This window comes from Triticum dicoccoides, chromosome 6A (assembly GCF_002162155.2).
Source record: "Triticum dicoccoides isolate Atlit2015 ecotype Zavitan chromosome 6A, WEW_v2.0, whole genome shotgun sequence".
Taxonomy (NCBI): Eukaryota; Viridiplantae; Streptophyta; class Magnoliopsida; order Poales; family Poaceae; genus Triticum; species Triticum dicoccoides.
In genome coordinates, this window is record NC_041390.1 from 30,129,294 (window position 1) to 30,137,786 (window position 8,493).

The following is an 8,493-nucleotide window of genomic DNA, read 5'->3' on the forward strand; positions in this document are numbered from 1 at the left end:
GTGGATGACATATTATAAGATCCGAAATAATGTAGAATTTCTGGAAAGCATAAACGATTGTTTGAAGAGTGTTTTTTAAAGGAAGACCTGGATAAAGCTGCTTACAAATTGGGCATCAAGATCTATAGAGATAGATCAAGACGCCTGATGATACTTTCAAAGAACGCACACCTTGACATGTTTTTGAAGGAGTTCAAAATAGATCAGTCAAAGAAGGGGTTCTTACCTGAGTTGTATGGTGTGAAGTTGAGTAAGACTCAAAGATTGACCACGGCAGAAGAAAGAGGAAGGACGAAGGTCGTCCCCTATGCTCTTGTCATAGGCTCTATATGGTATGCCATGCTGAGTACCGCACCTGATGTGTGCCTTGCCACATGTCTGGCAAGAAGGTACAAAGGTGATCTAGGACTGGATCACTAGATAGCAGTCAAAATTATCCTTAGAGGAATAAGGAAATGTTTCTCGGTTATGGAGGTGATAAAGAGTTCGACATAAAGAGTTACGTCGATGCAAGCTTAACACCTATCCGGATAGCTCTGAGTAGAGATACCGGATACGTACAATGGAGCAATAATTTGGAATAGCTCCAAGTGGAACGTGGTAGCAGCATCTACGATATAAAGTTTTGCGAAATACATAGGGATCTGAATATGGCAAGATCCGTTGACTACAACCTCTCTCACAAGCATAACATGATCAAACCCAGAACTGTTTGAGTATTTATCACATAGTGATGTGAATTAGATCATTGAGTCTAGTAGACTCTTGAATGTTGGTCACATGGCGATGTGACCTGTGAGTGTTAATCACATGGCGATGTGAACTAGATTATTGACTCTAGTGCAAGTGGGAGACTGTTGGAAATATGCCCTAGAGGCAATAATAAATTGGTTATTATTATATTTCCTTGTTCATGATAATCATTTATTATCCATGCTAGAATTGTATTGATAGGAAACTCAGATACATGTGTGGATACATAGACAACACCATGTCTCTAGTAAGCCTCTAGTTGACTAGCTCGTTGGTCAATAGATGGTTACGGTTTCCTGACCATGGACATTGGATGTCGTTGATAACGGGATCACATCATTAGGAGAATGATGTGATGGACAAGACCCAATCCTAAGCCTAGCACAAGATCGTGTAGTTCGTTTGCTAAAGCTTTTCTAATGTCAAGTATCATTTCCTTAGACCATGAGATTGTGCAACTCCCGGATACCGTAAGAGTGCTTTGGGTGTGCCAAACGTCACAACGTAACTGGGTGGCTATAAAGGTACATTACAGGTATCTCCAAAAGTGTCTGTTGGGTTGGCACGAATCGAGACTGGGATTTGCCACTCCGTGTAAACAGAGAGGTATCTCTGGGCCCACTCAGTAGGACATCATCATAATGTGCACAATGTGACCAAGGAGTTGATCATGGGATGATGTGTTACGGAACGAGTAAAGAGACTTGCCGGTAACGAGATTGAACAAGGTATCGGGATACCGATGATCGAATCTCGGGCAAGTACAATACCGCTGGACAAAGGGATTGTATACGGGATTGATTGAATCCTCGACATCGTGGTTCATCCGATGAGATCATCGTGGAACATGTGGGAGCCAACATGGGTATCCAAATCCCGCTGTTGGTTATTGGCCGGAGAGTTGTCTCGGTCATGTCTGCATGGTTCCCGAACTCATAGGGTCTACACACTTAAGGTTCGGTGACACTAGAGTTGTTATGGGAAATAGTATGTGGTTACCGAAGGTTGTTCGGAGTCTCGGATGAGATCCCGGACATGACGAGGAGCTCCGGAATGGTCCGGAGGTGAAGATCGGTATATTGGACGAAGAGTATTGGAGTCCGGAAGTATTCCGGGGGTATCATGCTATGGCCAGCATGACCGAAAGGTGTTTCGGGAGCCCCGGCAAGTGTGGGAGGGCCTCATGGGCCAAAGGGGAAGGGGCAAACCAGCCCACTAAGGGGTGGTGCGCCCCCCACACCCTTTCCCACGTTACGCCTCCACCTGGCTTGGGAGGCAAGCCTCCACCTGCTTAGCTTGGGGGGCAAGTCTCCCTAGGATTTTCCCTAGGGAGATCCAATATGCCTAGCCGCCAGCGCCTCCCCCTCTCCCATTTCCCCTATATGACACTAGTCTAAATTACTACCTTTATAGTGCAAAGTATCTTAGTAGTAGTGTCATAGATTGTTTCATTTATTGCCTTATAGACTCATTTTACTTCAGGAAGCACTACGTTTTCTATAGTAACATATTATGTTACTACAAACACCTCTTTCCTCATTAAATACTTGCCACATAAGCAAACTTGTCTTGGGTGTGTTAAGTTACTACCTAAGAGCATCTCCAATAGCTGTAAGATAGGTGTTGGTAAATTTGCCACCTAGGACAAAGTGATAATGTGGCATGTAATAAATGTGGAGAGAGCGCAAAGTTGTATGTAGAATAACCAACAACCTTTGCACAAGCTCCAAGGTGAAATATGAAAGATAATAAGCGTTCCTACTCCCTCGAGGGGAGCCGCGGTTCTGTTTATATTGATTGATGCGGCCGAAGCCAAGCTTGGAGTACAAGGAATATTACAAGGAGTTTGAGTAGGAGAAGGAAAGGAGTTTGAGATGCTACGGAAACATATTCTCTAACACCCTCCCTTAATCTTAACTACCCTAGATTAAGATTACTCTTGAATTCCTCAAATGGTCTTGATGGCAATGCCTTTGTAAAACCGTCTGCTACTTGATCCTTGGAGGGAATAAACCATATCTCGAGTTTCTTGGCTGCAACCCTTTCTCGCACAAAGTGAAAATCAATTTCGATGTGCTTTGTCCTTGCATGAAACACAGGATTTGCAGACAAATATGTTGCTCCCAAGTTATCACACCATAAACATGAGATACGATTCTTCTTGATTCCCAATTCCTCAAGAAGTGATTCAACCCAAATGATTTCTGCAGTTGCATTTGCTAAGGACTTATATCCAGCTTCTGTGCTTGACCGTGACACGGTGGCTTGCTTTCTGGCACTCCAAGAAATAAGGTTAGACCCAAAAAATACCGCAAAGCCTCCAGTTGATCTTCTGTCATCACTGCATCCTGCCCAGTCAGCATCAGAGAATGCACTCACAAGAGAGGAATTAGACCGTTTGAAATGAAGTCCTATTCCCATAGTATGCTTTACATATCTTACAATTCTCTTGACAGCTGACCAATGTGCAGAAGTAGGTGCATGCAGATATTGACAAACCTTGTTGACAGCAAATGAGATATCTGGACGTGTGAGAATTAAATATTGTAATGCTCCCACAGTACTCCTATACCTTGTACTTTCCTCCTCCTGAAGTGGCACACCTTCATATGCTGAAAGTTTTTCTGAGGAAGACAAAGGTGTAGGAACTGGCTTGCAATTCTTCATCCCCATGCGAGACAGAAGCTCAGTGATATATTTCTCCTGATTTAACACAATTCCGTCTTGAGTTTTCTTGACCTCAATACCTAGGAAGAAATGCAAATCACCTAGGTCTTTCAAGGCAAACTCTGAGCTCAAATCATGCAGAAGTGCATTAGTAGCATTTTGTGAAGAACTTGCAACGATGATATCATCAACATATATAAGCACAAAAATGACTACTCCAGCCTTGTTATAAATAAACAATGATGTATCAGCTTTGGAGGCAATGAAACCAAGATATTTCAACTGTAAGCTCAATCTGGAGTACCATGCTCTGGGTGCTTGTTTTAAACCATAGAGTGCCTTGTCAAGCTTGCAAACATAATGTGGTGACTTCTTGTCCTCATAACCAGGTGGTTGTCTCATAAACACTTCCTCTTCTAGAATGCCATGCAAAAACGCATTCTGTACATCTAGCTGTCGTAGACTCCAACCCTTGGATACAGCAATGGCTAGCACAAGTCTGATAGTTGCAGCTTTAACAACATGACTGAAAGTGTCCTCATAATCAATACCATAACGTTGTTTAAAACCCTTTGCAACGAGACGTGCTTTGTACCTGTCAATGGAGCCATCTGCCTTCTTTTTAATTCTGTAAACCCATTTGCAATCGATGATATTTTTACCTTTCTGATTTGGTACAAGATGCCATGTCTTGTTCCTCATAAGTGCAGAATATTCCTCATCCATTGCCTTCTTCCACTTAGGATCATCAAGTGCACTATTCAATGTTGTTGGTTCTCCTGAAATACACAACATTCCATATGGTATAGTCCCATCTTTTCTTATTTTAGGATTTCGTATACCTTTCTGTAATCGAGTCATAACTCGTGAAGAAACTGCTGGCTGGACCACAGGAGCACTCGCCGCAGAAGATCCCGGGGAAGCTGCATGTGATGACACAGGCGAATCTGGCGCCACCTGCGCAGAGGATCCTGTAGCCGTTGGTGTGGCTGCTTGTGTGTCCACCACACGGGTGCCAGCCGCCCGAGCCGGCACAGCGGATCGACCGCCCGACCGCGGTTGCAGGCGCGCGCTGGGCGAGGGAGATTCGGCCCCATGGCTGGTCCCGCCTGCTGCTGAGGTGGCGGCATGGGAGTGGCGCGCGCTGGGCGAGGCGGATTCGGCCCCGCAGCCGACCCCGCAGCTGGTCCTGCCTGCTGCTGAATCAGCGCTGCGGTTGGTGGGAGCGCGATCCGAGGCTGATTTGGCCGCGGGATCCGAGGTCTGCGCACGAACAGGAGTTGCGGGCGCCGCCGGATCAGCTTCGTCATCTGTGCCAGGTTCGTCTCCTTCCTCAGCATGAAATATAAGATGATCTTGAGCTTGATTTTCGAAATTTTGATCATTTTGAGCGCCGTTTTCACCAGGGACCTGTACAGGCAACAGAGAAGAACCAATACCAGCAGGAATATCATCACTTTGGTTAGTACAACTGTCGCCCCCATGATCAAAAGACCGAAGATGTGGAGGAAGAAGAAGGATTTCCTTGCGGAGAAGTGCACCAGCATTGGGATGAAGGGAAGCAAAAGGGAACACTGACTCATCAAAAACTACATCTCTGGATATGTAGACCCTACCAGTAGGAACATCTAGACATTTAACTCCTTTGTGCATGGGACTATAGCCTAAGAAGACACACTTTTTGGAGCGAAAAGCGAGTTTGCGTGTGTTATAGGGTCTGAGGTTGGGCCAACATGCACAACCGAAAACACGAAGAGATGTGTAGTTGGGTGTGACACCAAGGAGTCGTGTAATAGGTGTTTCAAATTTGATGACTTTACTAGGAAGCAAATTGATAAGATATGTAGCGGTTAAGAATGCTTCATCCCAGAATTTGAGTGGCATGGATGCATTTGCTAGCAATGCTAGCCCATATCAACTATGTGACGGTGCTTTCTTTCAGAAGATCCGTTTTGTTGATGAGCATGAGGGCAAGAGACATGATGTGAAATACCAAGTTTTTGGAAGAAAGAGTTCAATTTTTCATACTCACCACCCCAGTCACTTTGCATAGCAATGATCTTGGAGTTCAGTTTGCGTTCAACAAGGTTTTGAAAATTGATGAAGACTTGGAATACATCAGACCGTTTCTTTAACAAGTAAATCCAAGTAAATTTACTATAGTCATCAATAAAGCTTACATAGTAAGAAAATCTCCCAACTGAAGTAGGGGCTGGTCCCCATACATCTGAAAATATAAGTTGTAGAGGAGCAGTAGACACACTAGTAGAGATGGGATAGGGTAATTGATGACTTTTTGCTTGTTGACACGGATCACAAACTGACTCAACACTATTCTCATAAGAGAGTTTATTTTTGCTAAGAACATATTTAACTATGACTGAAGATGGATGACCTAATCGACTATGCCACCTTGATGATGATGGCTTGGTGACAATATTTGCTTGTTTATTGGACCATGAAGATGATGATGATGATGATATGAGTGGATAGAGGCCTCCCACGCACCGTCCTCTAAGAATGATTCTCCTTGTGCTCAAATCCTTAACCAAGAAAAAGTGAGGATAGAATTCTATAAGAACATTATTATCAAGGGTGAATCGATGAACAGAAACAAGATTTTTGGAAGTTTGAGGAACATGCAAGACATCTTTAAGGTGCAAATTTTTCATGGGGTTTTGAACAATTGAACTACCAATGTGGGTGATATTCATACCAGAACCGCTTGCCGTGCGAATTTGGTCGCCTCCGTTGTACTTCTCCCGTACTGTCAGCTTGTCAAGTTCACCTGTGATGTGATTTGTTGCTGCACTGTCTGCGTACCAATTAGTGTCCACGCCATAGGAGACAGCATGCGCCTCCTTCTCTTCTTGATCATTCTCTTCATAGCGCCACCAGCAGACACGTGCACCTCCTGGATGATGTCTATAGCATATCTGGCACTCAGGATAGTCATGCTGCTGCTCGCGTACCTGCTGTTGCTGTTGCTGTCGAGGGCGTCCTCTGAATCCGCCGCCTCTATTTGCAGGAGAAGGCTGGCGGTCACCGCGGTCACCGCGGTCACCGCGGCCGTGCCCTCTTCCTCCTCGCCCACGGGATCTACCACGGGACTGGCCGCGGCCTCTGTAGACGGCGTTGGCAGATGAATGAAACCCGCCTGAAGACGAGTCTCCCAGCATCTCCATCCTCTGATCAAAGGCGGAGATCTGAGCGAAGAGGTCATCGGCGGTGATTGTGTTCTTGACAGCGCCGATCGCCGCCACCACGGAGTCGTAGTCGCGGTCGAGTCCTGCGAGTATGTAGTCCACCATCTCCGGATCAGAGACGGGACGACCAGCGGCAGCTAGTTCATCCCCAAGGCTTTTCATCTTCGCCATATACGCCGAGCTCGACATTGTGCCCTTCTTGGTATTGGTGATCGCGATCCTTAGATTGGTGATCCGGGACTGTGATTGCGAGGCGAAGAGATTGTTCACCGTCGTCCAGAGCTCATAGGTGGAGTCCTTCCCGACGACTTGCGCAAGGATTTCTGGAGACATGGAGTTGAGAAGATATGACAGGACCTACTGGTCTTTGGCGATCCAGGGCCCGTACAGAGGGTTCGGCTCGAGGGCCGTCGTCTTGTCCGCCTTCGTGATCTCCACAGTCTTGGGTGGAGCGGCGTCAGAGTTGTCCAGGAGCCCGGTTACCTGCGCACCTCGTAGGGCTGGGAGCACCTGGGTCTTCCAGAGGATGAAGTTTCCTCTTGCTAGCTTCTCAGATGGCGGCGATCCGAGGTTGAGGCTGACGCCGGACGAAGAAGCCATGGAGACGATGATATGTGGTTCTAGGGTTTTGATTTGTGGCTAGATGTAGGAGAAGAGGTGGCTCTGATTACCATGAAAGATAATAAGCGTTCCTACTCCCTCGAGGGGAGCCGCGGTTCTGTTTATATTGATTGATGCGGCCGAAGCCAAGCTTGGAGTACAAGGAATATTACAAGGAGTTTGAGTAGGAGAAGGAAAGGAGTTTGAGATGCTACGGAAACATATTCTCTAACAAAATAGAGAGCAATCACATTTATTTTCTTATCATCTATTAGATACCTTAGATACAACCCATTGGAGTAGTTGTATGATAGGTTGTTGGTTGATGACATGGACATTTTACCAACAAGACTAATATACAATCTATTAAAGATGCCCTAAGTTACCCCATTATGGCTAGCCTTAGGTCGATGGAAGAAGGCGATCCGTGTGACGTGCCGATGGACGAATCAGGTGAGATCGATCCGTGGGAGCAGGAGAAGAAACCAAACGCACGCATGTCATCGGCGCGGGCGCCCAACAGTCTCAATCTCATCATTCTTCTCAATCTCATCGCCGCCGCCCCGCCTCCCTCCCGCAGACCTCGCCGCCTTTCATGTCCTCCGCCCTCTCTCCTCCCCAGCCCCTCTCCCTCTCTAGAAGAGAAGAGAAGAGAGGAGAAGAGAAGAGAAGAGAAGAGACGAGATGCAGTCAGATCGACCGAGCACCGAGCGGACAGGCGGCGCGCCCAGATCCATACGGCCATGGGGACTGGAGCACCGAGCGGCTGTGCGTCTCGTCAAGGGCCTTGCCTCCTCCGTCTCCTTCTTTGTGCTCGGCCATGCCTAGCAGGAAGGAAGAGGACGAGCCTTGGACTCGACGGGGACGGCTCCTCCTTCCAAGGTAACCAACCCCTCCCTCCCTCCCTCCTCTCTTGCCTTGTCCGATCCGTTCCCCAATTTGGCCATTTATTACATCTGCACGCCTATGCGGATTCAGTTCTGCACATATTCAGCTCAAACTGAACCCCCAACCCATCGGCTGTAGCATCTGTATGTAACCCTGGGAATGGGAGACCCAGACTAAATCCAATCCAAACTGCATATATATCATCCATGAAGTGAAACCAGTTGTCAAATCCACCAATCCAGACCCAACCATCTCAAAGCTTTGGTTTTGGATTTGGATTGCACATTTCTGTTTCGTCAACCACCAACTAGCAAACCGGTCAGGGAGCAGCACCTTGTAGGCTTGATTGCTCCGGTGGGATGACATGGAGGCAACACCG

The 8,493-nt window shown here is 46.7% G+C and overlaps 1 protein-coding gene across 1 annotated transcript in view; it reads left to right on the forward strand.

Annotated features, from left to right (window-relative positions):
- Positions 1–7,682: 7,682 nt before the first annotated feature.
- Positions 7,683–8,493, forward strand: part of LOC119314255 — a 5,267-nt gene continuing 4,456 nt past the window's right edge. The window contains exon 1 of the mRNA XM_037588998.1: positions 7,683–8,108. The gene's annotated coding sequence lies outside the window, so the exon portion shown is untranslated. The remainder of the gene's footprint in view (positions 8,109–8,493) is intronic.